This window comes from Miscanthus floridulus, chromosome 8, assembly GCF_019320115.1.
Source record: "Miscanthus floridulus cultivar M001 chromosome 8, ASM1932011v1, whole genome shotgun sequence".
Lineage (NCBI taxonomy): Eukaryota > Viridiplantae > Streptophyta > Magnoliopsida > Poales > Poaceae > Miscanthus > Miscanthus floridulus.
In genome coordinates this window covers 161,624,006-161,649,450 of record NC_089587.1, presented here as the reverse complement: position 1 = coordinate 161,649,450, position 25,445 = coordinate 161,624,006, and the positions used below count along the sequence as shown (strand labels likewise).

Genomic DNA, 25,445 nt, shown 5'->3' with positions numbered 1-25,445 from the left:
GCCCGAGCCGTTTGATCATCTTGGGTGACCCACTGGCATAGGACTTACCTCGATGGCTCGAGTGATGGGTTCAGGGAGCTCTTACCAGATATGTCCGAGTAGAATCTGGGTCCATCGTTCATGACAGAGTTGGCATAACCTACATGGGGCATCCTACTGCTCCTTACCCATCTCTCGGTAGTGGGCCTAGCCATCCGATCGACTTGGGTGACCCGCTGGCACAGGACTTACCTACGGAGATAGAGGGTGAGATCATCCCGCCCAAGAAATTAGTTAGGTAGATAAGCTAGTCGGCGAACTTGTAATAAATGGACAAGCTCTTAAATTTCATTATGGTCAAATAGATTTTTAGCCCTTCTCCCCTTTTTGTATAAAAAGGTTAATGCATTCCGAACCTTTCCATCATTAAGGCTGTAAAGCTTAGGGTGCGGGTGAACAAACTCTGATCATGTTGGTGAGCAAAAATGCCATAGCTGTTGGGGCGTAGGTTTCTTGTAGTCCGACCAGTTTTACTCATCGTTTGTTTCCGCAACCCTTGCTTCTAGGTCTCAACGTGAGAGAGGGTTGGGCACATAGAATGTTTGCCAGGTGGATATACTCTTAAACACATACCGACTCTTTCTATAGTTAAGGTTGTAAAGCTCATGGTGTAGAAAAAACTCTTATCACGCTAGTGAGCAAAAATGCCATAGCCACTAGGGCATAGGTTTCTTGTAGTCCAACCAGTTTTACTCAGCGTTTGTTTCCACGACCCTCGCTTCTGGGTCTAAACGTGAGAAAGGGTCGGGCGTAGAGAATGTCTACCAGATAGATATGCTCTTATTAGCCCCCGAGTAAGGCCTGACCCTCTACCATTGCTAGGGTCAGATGTCACTAAAGACCGAGGAGTTGATAGCGAAACTAATAAGAGAAAGTGTGCATAAATTAAGGGTAAAAGCGATATAGCTGTTCGATGTTCTAGCCATTGATGAAGACTTCGCCGTCGATGGTCTTGAGCTGGTAGGTGCCTGGTCAGAGCACCTTTGTGATGATGTATGGTCCCTCCCATGGCGGAGAGAGCTTGTGGTGGTTCTTGTTGCTCTGGACAAGGTGGAGCACCAGGTCCCCGATGTTGAAGGCCCGATCCCATACTCAATGGTTGTGGTATCAGCGCAACGCTTGCTGGTACTTGGCCGAGTTGAGGAGGGTGATGTTGCACGCTTCATCTAGCTGGTCCATGGCATCCTCAAGGGATGCCTCGGCTCCCTATTCATTGTACGCCCAGACCCTCGATGCTCCATAATCGAGGTTGGTCAGGAGGATATCCTTAGAACCATAGACCATGAAGAATGGTGTGCAGCTGATGGCATGGCTAGGGGTTGTCCTTAGGCTCTAGAGCACCACAGGAAGATCCACGACCCATTGTCCGCCAAACTTGTTCAACCGGTTGAAGATCCTAGGCTTGAGGCCTTGTAGGACCATGCTATTTACGTGGTCGACCTGCCCGTTCATGCAGGGGTGCGCCGCGATGGCCCAATTGACGCGGATGTGGTATTCATCGCAAAATCAGAGGAACTTCTTTCTAGTGAACTGCGTGCCATTGTCCGTGTTGATGGAGTTCAGGGCCCCAAAGCGATGGACGATGTCAAGGAAGAACAGCATGGCTTGCTTAGACTTGATCGCGGAGATCGATCGAGCCTCTATCCACTTTGTAAACTTGTCTACGGCGACATGCAAGTGCGTATAGCCCCCGAGCGCCCTCTTGAGAGGTCCGACCAGATCAAGCTCCTAGACCATGAATGGCCATGTGATGAGGATCGTTTGGAGTGCTTGGGCCAGCAGGTGGGTCTGCCGAGCATAGTATTGACACCCTTCATAGGTGCACACAATCTATTCAGTGTCGGCTACTATGGTTGGCTAGTAGAAGCCTTGTCAGAACGTGTTTTTGACTAGGGTCCTAGGCGTGGCATGGTGCTCGCAAACCCCACCATGGATAGCACTCAGCAACTGCTTTCCTTATTTGATGGGGATGCAATGCTATAGGATCCTAACGTGGCTTCGCCTATAGAGCTCACTCTTAATAAGGACAAAGGACTTGGCACGATGCGTGATCTATCGAGGCTCTATTTTGTCCATCGGCAGCGCCTCATGGAGGTGGTAGTCGATGTAGGGCATCCTCTAGTTGGCTAGAGGGTCGAGATCTATCGCTAGATCTTCGTTAAGCTCCATGACTTTGGGGTTAGATGTAGCCACCTGCTAGTTAGCCCCTGAGCCTAGGGCATACGGCCCATCACCGGTTTGATCTAGCTCCTCGTAGCGGACCAAGGGCTTGTATAGATTGCTGGCGAAGACGCCCATCGACACCAGCTCTTGGTCAGACACCGTTTTCGCCAGCGCATCGACCATCTCATTGAGATGCCTCGGGATGTGACTGAGCTTGAGACAATCGAACTTGTCTTCTAGCTAGCAGACTTGTCGATAATATGCAACCATCTTGGCGTTGTGACAGCTTGACTCCTTTATAACTTGGTCGATGACTAGCTGGGAGTCGCCATGGACATCGAGCCGTTGGATACCCAACTCGATGGTGATGTGTAGGCCATTGATGAGTGCCTCATACTCGGCCACATTATTGGAGAAGGGGAAATGGATGCAAACCATGTACCTCATGCATACCCTAAGGGGTGAAACAAAGACTAACCTCGCACTGGCGCCTTTCTTCATCAGTGATCCATCGAAGTACATCGTCCAGTACTCTTGGTTGATGACTGCTGGCGGCATTTGGACCTCGGTCCACTCTGTAATGAAATCGGCCAACACGTGGGACTTGATGGCCGTCCGAGGGGCATATGAAATGCCTTGACCCATCAACTCAAGTGCCCACTTTGTGATTCTTCATATGGCATCCTAGTTTTGGATGACCATGCCGAGAGGGTAGGATGTCATGATCATCACCGGATGCGAATCAAAGTAGTGATGCAACTTCCTCTTAGCGACAAGGACAGCATACAGGAGCTTCTAGATTTGGGGGTAGCAAGTCTTAGAAGCAGACAAGACCTCACTAATGAAGTACACGGGATGCTGCACTTTGAGCGCATGTCCCTCTTCTTCTCGCTCTACCACCAGAGCGGTGCTAACCACTTGTGTGGTGGCCACAATGTAGAGAAGAAGCAGGTCCCATCGGTCGAAGGGACTAGGATCAAGGCCTTCATCAGAAGTTGCTTGACCATGTCAAGTGTCTCCTAGGCCTTAGGCATCCATTTGAAACGATCAGCCTTCTTCAGAAGCCGATAGAGAGGGAGACCTTGTTCGTTGAGGCACGAGATAAAGCGATAGAGCTCGATGAGGCACCCTGTAACTCGTTGTACCCCCTTTATGTTCTGAATCGGGCCCATCCTCATGATGGCTAAGATCTTCTTTGGGTTGGCCTCGATGTCACGCTTGGAGATGATAAAACCTAGCAGCATACCCCTTGGGACTCCAAAAACACACTTCTCAGGGTTGAGCTTAATGCCATTTGCTCGAAGTTTCATGAAGGTCTGCTCCAGGTCAGCTATGACCTGGTCAACCCATTTGGATTTGACCACGATGTCATCCACATAGGCCTTAATGGTCCACCTGATGAGAACCCCAAAACACTTGAGCATGCAGCGTTGGTATGTAGCTCCCATGTTCTTCAGGACAAACAACATTGTGACGTAGCAGTATGATCCAAATGGGGTGATGAAAGATGTTGCGAGCTGGTCAGACTCTTTCATCATGATTTGATGGTACCCAGAGTACGCATCAAGGAAGCAAAGGGTTTCGCACCCTGAGGTCGAGTCGACTACTTGGTCTATGCATGGCAAAGGAAATGGATCCTTTGGACATGCTTTGTTGAGACCTATGTAGTCAACACACATTCTCCATTTCCTACTCTTCTTTCATACAAGAATGGGATTAGCTAACCACTCGGTATGGTATACTTCCTTGATGAACCCAGGCGCTAAAAGCTTCGCAGTCTCCTCACCGATGGCCCTATGTTTCTCCTTGTTGAAGCGACGTAGGTGCTGCTTCACCAACTTGGAGCCTGGCCTGATCTTCAAGGCATGCTCGGCAACTTCTCTCAGAATGTCTGGCATGTCCGAGGGTCTCCACGCAAAGGAAGTCGACGAGCGCACTTTCCTATTCGGAAAAAAACGTGGTGCCAATGCACACCACTTTGCCCTCAGAGCTGCTAGGGTCTATGAGGACCTCTTTGGCACCTTCTATAGGCTCGAAAGACCAGGCTGACCACTTAGGGTTAGGCGTTTCTTCGACAATCTCCTCCCTAATGGCCACAAGCTCTTTGGAGGTGATAATTGCCACGACGTGTTCGCAGCACTTGACCTCGCACTCATAGGCACGTTGGAAGGAGGTGCCGATGGTGATGACCCCATGTGGACCCGACATTTTCGACTTCAGATCGGTGTAGTTGGGGACAGCCATGAACTTCGCGTAGCATGAACGTCCTAGGATGGCGTGGTAGGTTCTGTGGAACCCGACCACCTCGAAGGTAAGGGTCTCTGTCCTCTAATTGGTCGGATCCCCCAAAGTGATAGGCAAATTGATCTACCCAAGTGGTATGGGCTGCTTTCTTGGCATGATGCCATGGAAAGGCACCCCGGTTAGCCAGATGCGTGCTCGGTAGATGCCCATGGCATCAAGCATTTTAGCGTACATGATGTTGAGGCCACTAACTCCATCCATCAGCACTTTGGTGAGCTACTTTGTGCCGATGATTGGGTTGACCATGAGCTAATATCTTCCCAGCTATGGGACGCTTTCCGGGTGGTCGGTCTAATAAAAGGTTATGGTAGACTCCGACCATTGGAGGAAGGTAGGCACGGTCGGCTCAGCCATATAGACCTCACATCGCGTAAGCTTCTGGCGGCGCTTGGAGTCATAGGCCGCTGACCCTTTGAAGATCATGAGGCAGGCATCTAGTGTTGGAAAGCCGCCGTCCTTCCTCTCTACATCGTCTATGGTTGGCTTAGCCTCCTTCCTATGCTCCACCTTGTTGGAGCCTCCAGACAAGAACCACTTCATGAGGACACAGTTCTTGTATAGGTGCTTGATGGGGAAAGCATGGTTCAAGCATGGCCCTTCGAGCAGCTTCTCAAAGTGGTCCGGGATACCCTCAGTGGGCTTCTGACCCCCTTTGCGGTCGGCGGTGGCCATGCAGGCTACCGACAGATGTACCCACGAAGAGTTTCCCTGAACTTCTATCGGTAGCTTTTGAGATCCCATGGGTTCTTAGGATGCACGTATGTGCCCTAAAAGTTTCCCATGAAGATCTCTTTTAGGTCCACCCAACTTTGGATTCGGTTGGGCGAAAGGTGTTTGTCGACGAAATATGGTCGGTAGTCCACCGAGGGGGGTGCCCGTGGTGGTAGATTGTCGGTAGACGGTGCATGTAATCAGGAACCAGATGGTTACAGAGGCACAAGACACAAGATTTATACAGGTTCGGCCACCGTGTTGGCGTAATACCTATGTCATGTGTCTTATTATTCTGTATCGACTGAGGTTTAGATGGATTGTCCCCCTAAGGGGGACCCCTGCCTCTCCTTATATAGTCTGGAGGAGGAGGGTTACAAGTAAAGTATCCTATTTGGTACTATTACAATATCTAGTACAACTTGTAATCTTGCCGTGCACGCCACGATCTTACGGGCTGGGCCACCTTGGACGGTGCGGCCCATGTACCATCTTGTGGTACCCAGGGGTATATCCCCCATAGTGTTCCTACCACGTTCATGCCGAATCGGCCAGGAACAATGGAAGGTTGTGGATAATAAAATCGTCACTATCCGCTCCACCGGCTTGGCAAGCAAGCCAATAATCCACGAGCCATAGTTTGGCGTTTATTTCCCTAGAGTATTTTGGGATGTTAGTCGGTGGTCGGTACCGTGGTGGGAAGACTGCATTGATGATGTGTCAGCCAAAGGCCTAAGGTCCCGGCAAGTCAGGGCACGGGCTTTGGTCCTCGCCGCTGTTGTAGCGTCCACCAAGATGAGGGTGGTAGCCATGGCTTTCCTCCTCCCTCGCATCACCACGGGTATGCCTATGGGCGTCGAGGGTGTCGCGCGCGTCATGGTGGAGGCCGAGATGCTCATGCACCGGGACCACGGCACGCGGCCTACTGCCTTGCTACACCTAGTTGAAGACACCTACCTGTTGGGTTGCTCTGAGGGCATGCACTGGCTGGCATTGAGCTCGTGTCATCGGAACAACGAGCTCTTGGCCTGTTGCGTCACCGCATGCTCAAGTAGTGTGTGAATCTCTCAATGGGCCCAATGATCCTCAGGTGTCGCTGGACTCAAAAGCCCAAAGCAAGGCCACCGTAGCAGCGATGTTCTAGCTTGCCCAGGTGAAGTGTGGAAGGCCTTCGTCATCCTCGATGATCCTCTGGTTCACATCGTGGGCCACGACGTGCACACGCCCACCGTCTCCATGGTGCTCGATCTCTCGTTCGAGCTGCACACGTTCTTGCTTGAGCTGGAGTCATGCTTCCTCGAGCTCTCGGTGCTAGGGCTTTAGCTACTCTACCTGCAGGTGAGGTAGGGCCCCTGCATCCCCCTCGACCTCATCATCGAAGTTGTTCATTAGGGTAGCCTCTCCCTCCTGGATGCTTTTGACATACCCCTCGGGGGTACCTATCATGAAACATTCATGAGAGGGGTGATGTCTCCCCCTGGTAGAGTCAGAGTTGGAGGGCGACTCTGATTCTCCTGCGAGGAGGTCGTGGAAAGCTTCCATGACATATTTGGTCATCCTTACAAACTCATTGTTCATGGGGGATGGGGGCATGCATTGCGCCACAAGGTGGCCAACGGTCTTGGTGGCATTGCGTAGACCGAACGAGAGTGCTGTCGGGGTGTTTTGGATGAGATATTTCAGGGAAAGCGATTCTCCTCCGGCAAGATGCATCATGACATTAGTGAATGAGAAGGTGAGGAGGCCTAGGTCCTCCCGAGAAGTTTGGGGTCCTAGGAAGGCACTGAGCTAGCGTTCCAGCCTCCCGTAATTGAAGCCAAGGAGATGGTCGCTCCCGAGGGCATGGGCCTCTGGTGCGTGCAGCTGCAGCTCCTCAAGCGCCTCGACAATCGTGTCGAAGCCAATGGAGTGGAGAGGCTAGATAGTGATGAGAGCCTTCACCAACTCTCCCCCCATCATGACGATGAAGTCTAGGTTTCTGAAGCACATGTGCGCACCCAAGACCCAGCTGACACTGTGACTAGCCATCCGAGGCCTAATGTGGATGTCGAGATGGCAAAAAGCCCCTACCTAGCGTGCCAACTGTCAATATTTCTAGTTACCAACTGGTAAATTTCTAGTATTGCACGTCTGGTTTAGATGGTGTGCTTAGAGGACACAAGGTTTATAATGGTTTAGGCAGAAAGCCCCTACGTCTAGTTCATTGCTGCGGCTCGTGTTACTAGCACTGAAAGATTATAGTAGGGGTTACAAATGAGCGAGAGAGGGACAGGTCCCAAGTCTCTGATGTGCTTGTGCTCCTAAGGCATGTTATGGTGTGTGTTTTGATGTCTATAGCTATGTAGAGTGGTGAACCACTGTCCTCTCTCCTAGGGCGTCCTGCTTCCCCCTTTATAAATGAAGGGGAAGAGCAAGTTACACAGAGAGAAAGAGGGAGAAGAGCCAAGGAGAGGAAGGCTTCCAGGACCACCAAGCCATTCTTCTCCTTTATGTGGGTCCCACCGACACTACAGATGGTGACAAGGATGGCTCCACACCAAGCGCATGTTCACCATTGATGCCATGCCCCGGCGTTGTCAGCGGGTCGTGATGTCCCATTCTGTCCCGGCGGGCGACACGACAAACCAGCATGCTGGTCAGCGGCCGTACAGGGAGTAGGCAACATAGTGACCATGCGTCCATCACTGTTGGTGATGTGAGTTCCCTGGAGTGACATGTTGTGGGCACAAGTCATGTTGAGATGTGCCCGCTCCCTACACGGTGCCAGAAGTTTGACCTTGGGTTGTACTTTCTAGCCCATAGTGGCTGGCGGCGGTATGGGCTTATGTCAGGAGCCACGCCTGAGATGTTGGGTGAGGCAGAGCCCTCGACCCAGAGTTTAGGCGAGGCAGGGCCCTTGACCCATAGGTTGGGCGAGGTAGAGCCCACGCACCTAGGGGTCGGTTGGAGCTATAGTCGCACTCTTGACTGCTCGGATGAATCAATGTTGATGACCATTAGCTCCTCCTCTTTGGGTACCCTAGTATTGGTCCCCAACACAAGGCCCGGGCACAAGAAGACAAGCTTTGAGCTACTAATGCTCGGGGGCTCCCTGGCGCCACTCCCTAGGCGTGGCCCTACCAACTGATCCCCCGATAGGGTCATGTCCAAGGTGTGACACAAGAAGACAAAGTTTTCCCTCAGCCTATCAAGGGCTCCAGGCCTGCTCGTCAGCCCCTAGAGCTGACCTCCTTCACCACCATGAAGACTCCAAAAGGTCCACTAGGGGGAGGCCGGTCTAAGCCGACACAGCCTGACACACAGAGTGTCAGAACAGAGCAGCCGGACGACGCCCAAGGCTTCTTTGGCACCAAGACACTGCAATGGTCTACGAGCACCGCTGCAAGACCCTCCTAGACTCCAGCGCACGTAGACCATAGACTAGTTCCCCCAAACCATCATGTACCCAACCTATGTCATTATATAAGGGATAAGGTCGGACCTAGGAGGGGGGAGGATCATATATCGATCACTAGACACTCCATTCCATTCCGTCCGTCTTTGCTCCACATAGGGGGCAAGGCAACCCAGAGAGGGGAACTGAGAGCTCCTTCTCCGCATCACATCATCTTCCTCCTATTCGATGAGGGGGAAGGCTCCACCGATGGCGAGGCAACCTTAGGATTAGCACCGAGCTAACCCCATACCAAATCTCTCTCTACACTATGTTGTAACCCCCCAATTTTGGGTGCTCTTGAGTATAAGGATCATCAGCTGCTGGATGTAGTGACCGAACTGGCCCAAACCAGGATAAACCATTGTATCTTCTCTACATGATTCTTGTGTTCCTGAGTCCACCCGAACCACCGGAGACCCGTACTCTAACACCCACTCAAACAACTTTGCTTGTCATGGTTTTGACCCTATGATAGGCGGTCATAATCTAGTCTTCCTTTATATCCCGCATTTCTTGTTTTGTAATACCCATGGCTTTAGGTTGTTTATGGAATTTTGCTTTTTCCTAGGTAGTTATTCGTTGGCCAATATGTCTGTTGGATTTTTTTTCCATTTGAAGCCTGATGGATATGTGGGTTTCCACGATGGATCCTTTAAACCTCTGAGTATAGCCTAATGTGCTTTATTGGAGGGTGGGTCCTGCTAACGTGGGCCCTACATTTGGCTAGTTATGCTCCTACTCATGTGCCTTTTCTTTCCACGAGTTTTGGGAGCCTGATTTACCAAGATGTTTCTACCTTTTTCTTGATCTAGTAGACCTCATTGGCGGTGGTGGCAGCGATGGAGAAGGAGATGAATCACTCCTTGATGATGGAGTAGGGGAATGAATCTTCCTTGGCGACAACAGTACAGGAGTGAAAGCCCTAGTTTGGTTTTGGATAATTGATGAAACCTTGGGACTAATCCTTGTACTATGAGTGTAGACATGAAAGGATGGTCATATGCCAAGTGGTGAAGCACACAGTAGGGGGAGCAAGCTCATAAACTTGTATGTTGCATTTGTATTTGTATTACATATGCTTTCTTGCATGGCACAAGTTTTTAAAGTTCATATCCATGCTTGTGTGGTGTATGCTAGATTATAGAAAATGTTTGATGAATTGAAAACTAGCATGCATAGGATGATAGCTAGATATACCTTGAACTTTTACAAGTGGTACTAGAGCCTTGCTTATAATGTTGATCTCATGAGGTATCTAGTGGTCGTAGTTTTCAAGTGGTATCTAGCAAACCATGGTGCTAAGGATGGTGTTCAAATGGCAACTCTAATTGGTATCATGCTTCAAAGGTTCATTCTTTACACCTTAGCATCATTTGGTAGACATTACTTCCCTAGACTTTTCCTATCTATGCATATGTGCAAGCTTTCAAATCCAAACTCTTAGCACATATGTAGGGGAGCTAATGCTACCAAATTGGGTTTATGAAACTTGTCTATATCCTTTACACATGGTAAAATGCTTGGGCAAGCAACATGAATCCAAAAAGATTTCATTGAATATCTTTATGAAAAGGTTGTCATCAATTACCAAAAAGGAAGAGATTGAAAGCCCTAGTTTGGTTTTGGATAATTGATGAAACCTTACGACTAATCCTTGTACTAAGTGTGTAGACATGAAAGGACAGGACATGCAGGGGCCACGTCCGGTCCACGCTAACGTACGCTGGCATCCACATCATGAGAGCACACAGAAGAGCGGAGTGAAGAACGAACACCTAGGCGCGTCAGGTCACCTCTGACCGGATGCGTCCGGTAAATTTTTATCGGCCCTAGAACCTCTCTAGAAATGACCTGACGCTCTGTATACGTGAGTCCACTCATTCAAGCATCGAGTCTTGTCGTTACTTAATGTTTTGCGCAACTAAGAGATGACTGTTAAGATCCAGCGCGAGGGATTCAAAGGGGCGACACGTGGCAGCCATCGGTTGATCGGACACTGGCCTATGTCTGGTCATGAGAGTTCGGTAAGCTCGCGGCTATCCAATGGCTCTTTCTTCTAAGGTCATCTATAAATAGTGTTTGGCCATCTTGGGGCTCACTCTCTTGGCACTTTGACATTCTTGACGTCCTTGTGAGCCTAAGCAAACACCTCCCACTTATCTCCTTCATTGTTTCATCATCATAGTGAGATTGGAAGTGATTCCTAGTGCATTTGTTTGAGTGATTGCATCTAGTGGCACTTGGGGATCATTGTGGCTGCGGAGTTCTTGTTACTCTTGGTGGTTGCCGCCACCTAGATGGCTTGGAGCAATGGAGGAGCATCGGCACGAGTTGGTGATTGTTCATGGATGTCTCCAATGATTGTGAGGGTTTTTGTGCCTTCCCCGATAGAGCATCAAAAGGTAACTCTAGTGGATTGCTCATGTCGTTGTGTTACCTGACTTGTGGGTAGGTTCTTGCATCCATTTCTTGGACTAGGTTTGTGCAACACCTATTAGCCGTTGAACCACAAGTGTTGGTCGACACAACGGAGACTAGCGTGCCGGCAAGCAAATGAACCTTGGGAGAAAAATCTTGGTGTCCATCTTATGTGATTGGATTTCTCCTGGTGATTGATTGGCCTCATCTTGTGATTGGTTAATTCCTCAACACGACGGTATAATCACCCTACTCGCTCTCTTACATTTCTTACAAACTAGTTGCCAAGCTCTTTAGTGTAGTTCGTCCTTAAGAGCTTGTTAGTTTGGTTAGTGTGGCTCTTTAGTTAGTCTTTGAGTGCACACTAGCTTAGTGAGTAGTGACTTAGCTCTTGTGTGTGTCTAGTGATCATAGCAACTAGAATTGTTGGGATAGGTGGCTTGCAACCCTTGTATAGCTAGAGCAAAATTGCATTAAGCCGTTTGTTGTACTAATTAATTGCTCTAGTGCTTTATAGAGTTTTTAAATAGGCCATTCACCCCCCTCTAGCCATATTAGGACCTTTCAAGTGGCATCAGAGCCGTGGTCAGCATTTGATTGAAGGCTTAACAACCTCGGTGTCAAAAGATGGCTTAAGTTGTGTTCAACCATGTGGGAGGCAAACCACCATTCTTTGATGGCATATGCTATGATTACTAGAAGAGAAAGATCAAGATGTATCTTGGTTTAATCAATGATCAAGTATGGGATGTGACCGAAAGTGATTATGTGATTCTTGATCCTAATAGTCCAACCAACTAAGACAAAGCCAACAAGCAATGCAATACAATGGCTCTCAATACCATCTACAATGCCATTGATTCCAAGGTGTTTGAGCAAATCAAGGATTGTGAAAGAGCTAGTGAGGTGTGGAAGAGATTGGAAGAAACATATGAGGGCACACTAGCGGTGAAGAGTGCCAAGCTATACATCCTCATGGATAAGTTGACAAGCTTCAAGATGAAGGATGATGAGAGCATTCTGGAGATGTTCCATACATTGCAAGTGATTGTCAATGACTTGAAGGCTTTGGGTGAGAAGATCAATGATGATGATATCTCTCATCGATTCTTGATGTGCTTACCTCCAAGATTTGAGATGTTGAGAATGCTTATCATAAGAGGAGGATTGAAGCAACTAATCCCTAACCAAGTACTAGGTGATGTCATGACACAAGAGACATACCGTGTGGAAAGGGAGGGGGTTGACAAAGATGAGAAGGAGGATGAAGACAATAAGAAGAAAAGTGTAGCATTCAAGGCTAGTTCATCATCCAATAGCAAGGGCAAGTCAAAGAAACAAGAATCAAGTGATGATGAAGATGCTAGTGACATTAATGATAAGGCCATGGCTCTCTTTGTGTGGAAGATGAGAAAATTCATGAAGAAGAAGGGCTATGGTACAAGAAAGAGAAGAGACAACTTCAAGAGCAAGGATTATGTTAGAAGATGCTACAAGTGCAAGAGCAAGGATCACATTGTAGTGGATTGTTTCTACAATAGTGACAATGATGAGGATGGGAAGAAGAAGGAGAAGGAAAGCAAGGAGAAAAAGGAGAAGAAGGAGAAGAAGATGACCTTCCAAAAGAAGAAGAAAGGTGGAGGCTATGCAGTCACTTGGGATAGTGATGGCTCTTTAGATAGTGATGATTCTAGTGATGATGACAAGAAATCTCTTAAGAAGGCACTAGCGAGCATCGCCATCAACAACAAGCCCTCCATCTTCGACACTCCATCGACATGCCTCATGGCAAAGCCTACCAAGGTAAAATACGATGTGAGTGATAATGATGCTTGTGAAAGTGATGATTGTAGGAGTGATGATGAGGAGGAGGAGTACACCAAGGAGGAGCTCATAGACATGTTGGAGCAAGTCCACACTTGCTTTGAGATGAAGAGAAAGGAGTGCAAAGAATTGCGCAAGAGGGTCAAAACTCTTTAGCAATCCTTTGATAAGCTCAATGCTTCTCATGAGAGTCTAAAGGAAGACATGAGGAGCTTGGCAATGCTCACACTAAGCTTGAAAAGGCTCACTCCTCTCTCCTTGAGCAAGCCAAGAAGGAGGAAGTTATTGTGACTTGTGATGTGGGACTAACATGTGATATTCTTGATGAATCTTTTTATAAACTCATTGTTGTTGCTCCCATTAACCCTTCTTGTAGCACTTCCACTTCTACTTTAGCTTTGAGTGATGGTTTCACTTGTGATGCCTCACTAATGGTGGAAAATGAGACCCTCAAGAAGGATGTCAATGAGCTCACTCGCGTCTTAGGCAAGGCCTATGGTGGTGAGGACCGCTTGCTTATGTGCTTGGGTAGCCAAAGAGCATCTCTCTACAAAGAGGGATTGGGCTATACTCCCAAGAAGTGCAAGGCCACCTTTGCTTCTCATAAGACTAGTTTTGTGAAGAACAATAGTCGATATTGCTATAGTTGCAAGCAAGTTGGTCACAAAGAGCATGATTGCAAGAACAATAAATCACATGCTAATGTATACTAAATTAAGTTTGATTCTTGTTATTTGCTTACCAAGGGTGCCAATGGTGTGAAGGCTAAGTTCATTGGTGCACCAATTGTAGGATCAAAGAAGAAGGCCATTTGGGTACCAAAGAGCTTAGTGACTAACCTTCAAGGACCCAAACAAGTTTGGGTACCTAAAAAGAATTTATCTTCTTTTGTAGGTCAATTATAAAGCTGGAGGAAGGCATTGGGTGCTTGATAGTGGGTGCACATAATACATGACCGGTGATTCAAGAATGTTCAATTCAATCAACACAAATGATAGCAATAGGGTTGATAGTATAACATTTGGTGATAATGGCAAAGGCAAGGTCAAAGGGCTTGGTAAGATTGCAATATCCAATGATTTGAGCATTTTCAATGTGCTACTAGTAGAGAGCTTGAACTTTAACCTATTGTCGTTAGCTCAATTATGTGATCTTGGTTTCAAGTGCATATTTGATGTGGATGATGTAGAGATCATAAGTGTAGATGGCTCTAACTTGTTTTTCAAAGGCTTTAGATATGAGAATCTATACTTGGTTGATTTCAATGCTAGTGAAACCCAATTGACAACATATTTGCTCACTAAGTCTAGCATGGGTTGATTATGGCATAGAAGGCTTGATCATGTTGGAATGAAACAATTGAACAAATTGATTAAGCATGATCTAGTAAGGGGCTTGAAAGATGTCACATTTGAGAAGGATAAGCTATGTAGTGCATGTCAAGCTAGAAAGCAAGTTGGTAACACACATCCTAAGAAAAGCATGATGAGTACATCTAAGGCATTTAAGTTGTTGCACATGGACTTGTTTGGACCAACCACATACACTAGCATTGGTGGAAACAAATATGGATTTGTGATAGTGGATGATTTTATAAGATATACATGGGTAGTCTTTCTTGTTGATAAGAGTGATGTGTTTGCAACCTTCAAGACATTGATTAAGAGAATTCACAATGAGTTTGAAACAACCATCAAGAAAGTGAGAAGTGACAATGGTAGTGAGTTCAAGAATAGAAGAGTTGATGAGCTATGTGATGAGTTTGGAATTAGGCATCAATTCTCAACCAAGTATACTCCACAATCAAATGGTCTTGTTGAGAGGAAGAATAGAACCTTGATTGACATGGCAAGATCAATGTTGAGTGAGTACAATGTGAGTCATTCATTTTGGGCCAAAGCAATCAACACAGGTTGCTACTATAGCAACCACCTCTATTATCGCCCTATGATGGAGAAGACACCATATGAGTTCTTAAATGGAAGAAAGCCCAATATTGCATACTTTTAGGTTTTTGGATGCAAATGCTACATATTGAAAAAAGGCACTAGATTGAGCAAGTTTGAGAAGAAGTGTGATGAAGGCTTCTTGCTTGGTTACTCCACTACTAGCAAAGCTTATAGAGTTTAGAATTTGGCTAGTGGTACTCTTGAGGAGGTTCATGATGTGGAATTTGATGAAACCAATGGTTCCCAAGAGGAAGATGAGAATCTGGATGATGTGAGAGGCTCTCAATTGGTCAATGCAATCAAGAACATGGATGTTGGTGATATAAGGCCTAGAGAGGTGATTGATGTTGAAGATGACAAGAATCAAGTGCTCTCTAACTCAAATGTGCAAGCTAGTGGCGCTCATGATCAAAATCAAGCTAGTTCAAGTGATGATAAAGTGCAAGATTAACAACAAGTGGCTAGTTCATCATCTCAACCAAATGATCAACAAAGTGCAAGCAATCAAGTTCACGTGCTCCAACCAACCAATGTTGCAAGGGATTATCCTTTGGACTCTATAATTGGAGATATCTCAAGAGGTGTACAAACTAACTAGATCAAGATTGGCATCATTTTGTAAACATTTCTCATTTGTGTCATCCATTGAACCAAAGAAAATAGATGAAGCTTTGTTGGATGTTGATTGGGTGAATGCTATGCATGAAGAGCTAAACAACTTCACAACAAATCAAGTATGAGAGTTAGTTGAGAGGCCTAAGGATCATAATGTGATTGGAACCAAATGGGTCTTTTGGAACAAGCAAGATCAAGATGGGATAGTAGTAAGGAACAAAGCAAGATTAGTGGCTCAAGGTTACACTCAAGTTGAAGGTCTTGACTTTGGAGAAACTTATGGTTGCAAGATTAGAAGCAATTAGGATCTTGTTAGCCTATGCTTGTGCCCACAACATCAAGTTGTACCAAATGGATGTGAAAAGTGCATTTCTCAATTGGTACATCAATGAGCTTGTGTATGTTGAGCAACCTCCCGGTTTTGAAGATGAGAAGAAACCCAACCATGTCTATAAGTTGAGAAAGGCTTTGTATGTATTGAAACAAGCACCAAGAGCATGGTATGAGAGATTGAGAGATTTCCTACTCTCTAAGGGATTCAAGATGGGCAAGGTTGACACCACTCTCTTCACTAAGAAGATTGGCAATGACTTGTTTGTATTGCAAATCTATGTTGATGATATTATCTTTGGATCAACCAATCAAGATTTTTGTGAAGAGTTTGGAAAGATGATGGTAAGTGAGTTTGAGATGTCCATGATTGGAGATCTTAGTTACTTCCTTGGTCTTCAAATCAAGCAAATGAAGAATGGCACATTTATGAGTCAAGGCAAGTACATCAAAGACATGCTCAAGAAATTTGGAATGGATGTTGCTAAAGCTATTAGTACACCCATGGGGACAAATGGAAGCTTGGATAGTGATGCTAGTGGCAATATGGCGGATCAAAAAATGTATCGGTCTATGATTGGAAGCCTACTCTATGTGATCGCATCAAGGGCGGATGTGATGTTTAGTGTATGCATGTGTGCAAGATTTCAAGCCTCACCAAGAGAAAGTCATTTGAAAGCAACAAAGAGAATATTAAGGTACTTGAAGCATACACAAAATGTTGGATTGTGGTATCCCAAAGGAGCTAGATTTGAGTTAATTAGATATTCGGACTCCAATTATGCGGGATGCAAAGTTGAGAGAAAGAGCACTTCGGGCACATGTCAATTATTGGAAAGAAGCAAAATAGTGTAGCACTTTCATCCGCCGAAGTGGGGTACATTTTGGCTGGTAGTTGTTGTGCTCAATTACTTTGGATGAAGGCTACTTTGAGTGATTTTGGAATCAAGTTCAAACAAGTGCCATTGCTTTGTGACAATGAGAGCGATGTGAAGATCACCAACAATCCGGTTCAACATTCAAGAACAAAGCACATAGATGTCCGCCATTATTTTATAAGAGATCACCAACAAAAAGGGAACATTTGCATTGAGAATGTGGGCACCGAAGATCAACTTGCTGACATATTCACCAAGCCACTTGATGAGAAGAGATTTTGCAAGCTAAGGAATGGATTGAACATACTTGACTTCTCAAATATGGGTTGATGCACCATCCTATTATATGACATGCCTCTCCTTCGAGCAAAGCAAGGTAAAATTGATTGACGAGTAAAGCAAGGTAAAATTGATTGACATGTCATTCATCCATTGCTAAGGGCTTGTTTAGTGCATCTAGTCATTCCTCACATGTCTTAGGTTCATTCATAAAAATCAAATGAATTTGATACTTGTATGGTACCACTATTGCTTGTATGCTTGAAATGATCTAGTGGTAGCATATGACATGTTTGTGGGCTTGTGAACCTAGTGTTTAATCTAGAAAATGAGCTATAAGTGTTTAACTCAACATGGTACAAGATAACCGTTACTTTGAGGTGTGAAGAAGCTTGTCCTTGGATCAAATCGAGTTAAATATCTTTTGCAAGTGATCTAGATTGAACCAAATATGGGAAAATAATCCTCAGTTAACATGGTTTCACCATAACCTATCTAAAACTTGAGCTCACCTTTTGTGGTATTTGATGCCAAAGGGGGAGAGAAATTCCCAAAGTTAACAAAAGGGGGAGAAGAATTACAAAGATAGTAAGATAGGGGGAGTAAACAAATGAAATGACGTTGTAAGGGGGTCAATTAAAATTTGAAGCACACAAGTAAGGAGGGCAAGCTCATAAACTTGTATGTGCATTACATATGCTTGCTTGCATGGCACAAGTTTTTAAATTCCATATCCATGCTTATGTGGTGTATGCTAGATTATAGAAAATGTTTGATGAAATAAAAACTAGCATGCATAGGATGATAGCTATATATACCTTGAACTTTTTACAAGTGGTACTAGAGCCTTGCTTATAATGTTGATCTCATGAGGTATCTAGTGGTCGCAGTTTTCAAGTGGTATCTAGCAAACCATGGTGCTAAGGATGGTGTTCAAATGGCAACTCCGATTGGTATCACGCCTCAAAGGTCCATTCTTTACACCTTAGCACCATTTGGTAGACATTACTTCCCCACACTTTTCCTATCTATGCATATGTGCAAGCTTTCAAATCCAAACTCTTAGCACATATGTAGGGAGAGCTAATGCTATCAAATTAGGTATATGAAACTTGTCTATATCCTTTACACATGGTAAAATGCTTGGGCAAGCAACATGAATCCAAAAAGATTTTATTGAATATCTTTGTGAAAAGGTTGTCATCAATTACCAAAAAGGAGGAGATTGGAAGCCCTAGTTTATTTTTGGATAATTGGTGAAACCTTAGGACTAATCCTTGTACTAAGTGTGTAGACATGAAAGGATGGTCCTATGCCAAGTGGTGGAGCTAGATGATGGTCATGGTGATGGTGAAGACCAAACTTGAAGATCAAGTACTCCAACTTGAAAAGAAGAAAGAGAAAAACAAAAACAAGGTTGATCAAGACAAAGGTATCAATTAGGTTTTTGTTTTGGCACTCAAGACACTATAGAGGGTGTGAGTGTATTTAGGATCGATAGCCATACTACGAAGAGGGGAATTCTTTAGCTAAGCGATTTATCGAGTGCCACTAGGTGACATGATTCTTGCATATGCATTAGGGACCTAGTGTGCTAACAATTAACCCTTGAAAAATGCTTTGGAAATTGCTAACACACGAGCACACAAGTTATACACATTGTGGTTGGCAACTTAGAAGCAAGGGTGAAGAGGTTGAGGAGTTAGAAAAAGAAAAAGGGGTCACTGCACATGACCGGACGCTGGTCTCAGTTTGACCGGACGTGTTCGGTCAATGTTCCCTAGCTGGCGCAGCACTTGGCCAAGAGGGCCTATGTGCGACCGGACGCTAGGAACTAACATAGGCAGTGTGTCCGATCACTTGGTCTAGAGGAGGCAGAGCGCGAGGTGGTGAATGGATGCAGCCAAGGGTGTGCGATCGAACGCATAGGGGCCATGTTAGGTCTGCGCTGACGTACGCTGGCGTCAGCATAGCAGGAGCGTGCAGAAGAGCGGAGTGAAGATCGGACGCCTAGGCACATCAGGTCACCTCTGACCAGACGAGTCTGGTCAATTTTTATTGGCCCTGGAACCTCTCTAGAAATGACCTGACGCTCTGTATACGTGAGTCCGGTCGTTCAGGCGTCAAGTGCAGTCGTTACATAACGTTTCATGCAACTGAGAGATGACTGTTGAGATCCAATGTGCGGGACTCAAAGGGACGACGCGTGGCAGCCATTGGGTGACTAGACGCTGGCGATCGGATGCTAGCCTGCGTCAGTCATGAGAGTCCTGTTAGCTCATGGCTGTCCAACAACGCTTTCTTCTTAGGTGTCTATAAATAGTGTTTGGCCGGCTTGGGGCTCACTCTCTTGGCACTTTGACATTCTTGACAGCCTTGTGAGCCTAAGCAAACATCTCCCACTCATCTCCATCATTGTTTTATCATCATAGTGAGATTGTGAGTGATTCCTAGTGCATTTGCTTGAGTGATTGCATCTAGTGGCACTTAGGGATCATTGTGGCTGCGGAGTTCTTGTTACTCTTGGTGGTTGCCGCCACCTAGATGGCTTGGAGCAGCGGAGGAGCATCGGCATGAGTTGGTGATTGTTCGTGTCTGTCTCTGGTGATTGTGAGGGGTTTTATGCCTTCCCTGGTGGAGCACCAAAAGGTAACTCTAGTAGATTGCTCATGTCATTGAGTTACCTCACTTGTGGGTAGGTTCTTGCAGTGTCCATTTGTTGGACTAGGTTTGTGCAACACCTATTAGCCGCCGAACCACCAAGTGTTGGTCGACACAACAGGGACTAGCGTGCCGGCAAGCACGTGAGCCTCGGGAGAAAAATCTTGGTGACCATCTTGTGTGATTGGATTTCTCCCGGTGATTGATTGGCTTCATCTTGTGATTGGTTCATTCCTCGACACGGCGGTATAATCACCCTACTCACTCCCTTACATTTCTTGCAAACTAGTTGCCAAGCTCTTTAGTGTAGTTAGTCCTTGAGAGCTTGTTAGTTTGGTTAGTGTGGCTCTTTAGTTAGTCTTTGAGAGCACACTAGCTTAGTGAGTAGTGACTTAGCTCTTGTGTGTGTCTAGTGATCATAGCAACTAGAATTGTTGGGATAGGTGGCTTGCAACCCTTGTATAGCTAGAGCAAAATTGCATTACGCCATTTGTTGTACTAATCAATTGCTCATAGTGCTTTGTAAAGTTTTAAATAGGCTATTCACCCCCCCTCTAGCCATATTAGGACAGGAGGCGGTGCCATAGGAGAAGGAGCCTTCCTTGGCGGCGGCGACATAGGAGGCGGTGCCATAGGAGAAGGAGCCTTCCTTGGTGGCGACGGCAAAGGAGGCGGTGCCATAGGAGAAGGAGCCCACCTTGGCATTGATGGCATAGGGGGCGGTGGCGGTGGCTAGGAAACCCTAGGCAGTGTTAACGAACACTCGCTATTGTTGCCCTCTTCATCCAAAGAGGAATCATCATTACAAAATTGTATGTAGCATTTGCGCCGCGCCACAAAGACCCCTGTTCCCACCAAGTGCCAGGTGGACGATCGAGCACTAATGTCTTGTACCTTCTCTTCACAATTCTATCAATTCTGACCTTAGCATACCCTCTCGGTATTTAAGCTCCGTGTAGTAGCCACCCTTCTTCAACAAGCCAGGCCTGGTCAAGCGCCACCTTGAAAAGGAAGTACTCTTGGGGCATGTATAGCTTGGTTTATGTCCTAAGCTAATAGGCGGGGCATGTATAGCGCAATAGGAGTGGGCCAGGAGCGGGGGGATGCATGCAGTGCGGTGGAGACGGTGTTCGCTCCTTTTCAAAACGAGTGAACCCTCGTTGAATTGGAATTGGGGTTTTCGTCTGTTCAACGCTGTACTAATAAAATTCTAAAAAAACGCCTCTCGTTCGGCTGATCAGTTTTGACTGATTTCGGATAATTCAATAGTATTCTGTGAGAGAGAATAAACTGAAAAAACTGAGTGGAGCATCCGAACGAGCTGGTGCTGTGGCTGTTTACTTCCTCATACATCATTGTAGCGATGAACTGGTAGCAGCCAGCAGCAGCGGAAAATACAAGCAGCCGAATAGGCTACAGAACAGGCTGGTTCTTTGCTGATCGCAATTCAAACATCGCTCTGATGGTGTTACCAACATCCAGAGTTGAGACACCACATGGATTGGAGTGATGGATAAACACAGAGGCCCTTCAATAGGCAATCAAGAAGGAAAACTTCTTTCTTATACAAAATACAAAACAAAAACAAAACTTCTTTACACGATCATGAGGCATATGACGCACCAAAACTATTGCTACTTCCACCTCTACTGGAAGTTGGCAACTGCACACTGCTTCATACACTTTTAAAGCAAGGTAGCCTGCATAAGCTTTCTTTTACACCTTGATGAAACATCTCAAGATCCAACCAAGAATGATGGCATGTGGCGCTCCAGTGCCCGCACGAGGTCCTTCCCCTGGTTCTCCGTGCCAGCAGGCTCACCGAGCCGGTGCACCGCCTCCAGCAGCTCCCCCCTGAGCCTTTGGGGCAGCAGCTGCCCACCTGCGCTCACGCACTCACGGTACAGTGGCAGGTAAGTGATGCCGAGCACCATCTCAGACGGGAGGTCCTCCAGGCAGATCGGGGACGCGCCCCTCCTGAGGACCCTCATGACATTCATGAAGTGCATTTCACCGGTGCTCACCCCTTCAGCAAACGCACTCTGGGACCAGTGTTCTCTCAGGAAGGCAACCAGGTCCGGGGGCTCGCCGTTGGTGCCCCCGGTTGCAATGATGTCTGCGGCCTCGTATGTTGCTGCTGCGTCTCTTAGGAAGTTGGACCTCAGAAGGAAGGTGACACCATCAAGCGACCTGCTGCCCTGGCCCCTCGCAGCTTTGAGGATCTGTGTGCTGAGAGCTTCAAGGATTTGCTGGGGGATATGTGCAAGCAGGTACGAGGCCACCATGAAATGGCCGCTGGAGGCAGCAGTCGTCAGGGCAAGGCACATCTCAATTTCAGAGATGCCTCGGCTGACAAACCAGTGGACAACCTGCAAGCACCCACGCTCTGCAGCTTTTATCAGAGGGCTAAGGAAAGAACTCACGTTCCCTTCATCAACTAGGCATTCCATTGTGTTGAACTTGCAGTAATGAGAGGCATACACTAGAGCCAGCTCAGTGTCCACAGCCAAGCCATTCTGATATGCAACCTGCATAAAGGGGGCAAAAATTACTGTTGCATTGTCATGCTGTTCTTTGTGAAATGTACTTTTCAAAGATATTTAAGGGTTCAATACAATAGTTGACATTTCTAGGATAATACGACAGATTTTCAGCAATTATTTACATCTAAACTGGAAGAAAAACCTCTATGCTCACGACCAAAGGTGTCTCTGCACCCAATCAACTCATAAGTCTCCTATCTAGGAAGCAGGGGTGAAATCTTAGTGGAGGCGAAACTGGGTTCTCCCCCTACCCCCACCGCCTTGCTCCGTGCACTGACCTCAGTACCTGCAGTTGTTAGATGCTGCTGCAGCTGGTCGGAGAAGATGAACAGGTATCCAAATAGTTCGCCGGCCCAAGCATTGAAGGGGGTATATAATGAATGGGCGAAGTGGGCTTTGTCTCTTATTCCTTTGCCAACGAGTGTACCTATGGTGGCCCAGAAACAAGCAGTCGGATAGCCAGGAAGCCTGCCATTGCTTTCTGTAGCAGTAGCAACAAGAATCCCCCCCGCCCTCCCAACCACCACCCCTACTCCTGATTTGGTGCTGCACTCCGCCACTACAGGAGAATATTTTCTATGATCATAGCCCAACCATGCCTAGGCTCCTTAAGATCCCATAGAGTATAAATGGAATAAGTATGTGATACGATTCTATATTTGTTACAGGTAACCTTAATTAGTCCTGCCCATCAAGCACAAAAGCTTCCAGCATTTGTCTACATCTATGGAGAAAGTTATGTTCTGGCAAATGACCACAATCTTGTATGGCATGGACAATTCATTTTTAGTTTTGCGCATGGTCATGCAAATGTCATAATTTTGCAGTGGCCTATAGCCGAACTCAACACTCCCTCCCTTTTCTAATTCTTTGGTACCAATATTTTTGGAATTTGGATAATAAAACATTAGGAGTGATCTATATCTTGACGAACACTGTACCAATATTGTTTTTATGTGATCGCATTGGTGTAATTAGAATCATATTCGAATAAAGAAATATTTAGATTTTTCTTGTATACAACTTTAATTTTTTTAATTGGTCAATAAAACTTGTAGATTCCTTTTCAGGCCAAAATTGAGAAAGCAAAATCTCAAACTACACTTCAGCATCAACATTTTTCGCTAAACGAGGCCAACATTTCCTACTTTAAGGATTCTCGAGTCTAGATACATAGTTATTAAAGCTAAAGACTCAAAAGAGGAAGACGATAACAAAATATTGAGAAAAGATGGTTACACTATCATGAATATGGTTACTTCTGTGAAGAAGAGCAGTATTTCAGGCCAAAGTTAGAATAACTGACGCAGCTAAAAATGTTCATAAAAAATCTACTTCAGTAACTCAGCATTTTAGTTTAACATGCACATAGGCCCAATCCATTCCTTGGGAACGCACAAAATCACCTCAGCTAGTTTATAAGTACTTTAAAGGCATGCTCTAAATTCTAGAATGTAAGAAGTTAGTTCCTAAAGAAAAGCAAAACATGCTCATTTGCACATTTAGTATTTGATTAAACAGAATTGTTAACTTCTACATCAAGATTAATGAGAACTAAAATTACCTCCAGCAGAATGCGTACAAGTTCAGTACTTCCAAAGCGTGCTGCTTCAAGGAAACACTGATTTACATTGTCAGCGCCTCCTTCCACCAGCAATGATAAAAGGCCCTTAATGGAGACTGCTGAACTCCCAGAAGACCATCCAGGTTCAAATAAACTTGAGAAGAGTGTAAGGGGGAAGCAGACCGCATCAAATGCCTCAGTGAAAATCTTGCCACTCAAGTTGTCACCAGCTATGTCCAAGAAGGTTCTAAATGCTGATAAATGAAGCTGTACCTCTTGGAGAGTATTGCAGCTCCATCTGTACCTATGGTGTCTTCAGAACAATGGTTAATATGAATACACTGTAAAGCCCATTCCATAAACTTCTTCACCTTGGCACCTGCCTCTATTTTTAGATGCTCGGCACCAGGACAATCTCGCAGACGTTCATGCAATCTAAATTTCAACACCAAAAGAAATAACATCACTAATAATGTATTAAGCAATATATTCTGAATAAAAACATTTATATGTAAGCTGAGTCACCTCTCTGCGACAATCTCCTTGCTATCACCCACAGTGATAGCCTTGCTTTGGCAGGCTGCAACACATGATGCAAGCAGCGACGTCCTGAGGATTGCTCTGGCAAAATCCTTTGCCCCCGAGGCCACAATCTTCGCTATCAGACTGTTGAGCCCCTCAAGATCCCGTTTCGTCCGCAAGAACCATATGGCATCAAGGGCAATCGACAGGCCATAATCCAGCATCGACTGCTGATCTGCTAGATCAACAAGACTTTCAGCAAGGCTCCACTGCCGCGAGAACAGCACCAGCTGCAGTGAGTGACCGAAGTCCACCCACCCATGCTCGTCTAGCCCCTGGCTTTGCACGCACCCATCCGATTCCTGTGTTTCGTCGTCCCCATGACTATGGCTGACGCTGCATCCTTGGTCGTTCTTAGGCGCCAGCGCTGATTCCCTTGCGAACACCATACCACTAGCCTGGCCAATCTCGTCAGCCTCTAATTCCACAAACGGCGATTTCTTCGCCTTCGCCCGGATGCTTCGTGGTTTGCCTTGCTCAACCATTTGATGCAAGAGAGATCCAGGCTGTAAACCAATCTCACACCATTCTGTTCCTGCTAAAATAATCCGGCAACTCCTGATCATCCAAAGCCGAAGAACCCTAAATCAGGAAGAAATACCACGCCGTTGCGACCAAAACTGTGCCGATCTGCAAACCCGAAGAGTAGAAAATAGCTAGGCATTAATCACAAGCAAGGATTTGAGAGAAACAGGATGATTACGAAACAACTTTTGAGGGGCAGAGAGATCGAACCTGAAACTTGAAAGATCGAAGACCATGCGGGGGGGGGGGGGGGGGGGGGGGGGGGGGGGGGGGGGTGGAGAAGGGAATCAAACATGAAGCAAAAGCGGAAGGAGATGGGGACAGTATATTATTTTTCGCCGCTGTGATTTTGATGGGGAGAGAATAATAAAGTTCACAGCCCGTTGTTGGAGGTATGGAGGCCACCAAAATTTTTGCAATACAAAGTCTTGGTTTAGGCTGTCTATATCGTTTCTCATAGTTAGGAATAGAGATTTTTATATAAAGAAATATTCTTTAACAACTTATCTAATTAGATATCCAAAATAGTCCTTCTTTATTCTGGATTTCTCGCTATAAAAAAGAGACAACGAGATTGACTCTCTGGTGCGCACAAAACATAGGAAAACGATTTTTATCCAAAGG

The 25,445-nt window shown here is 46.0% G+C and overlaps 1 pseudogene; it reads right to left on the bottom strand.

Annotated features, from left to right (window-relative positions):
- Positions 1 to 21,150: 21,150 nt before the first annotated feature.
- Positions 21,151 to 25,064, bottom strand: LOC136473872 (ankyrin repeat protein SKIP35-like; annotated as a pseudogene).
- Between the last annotated feature and the right edge of the window lie 381 nt (positions 25,065 to 25,445).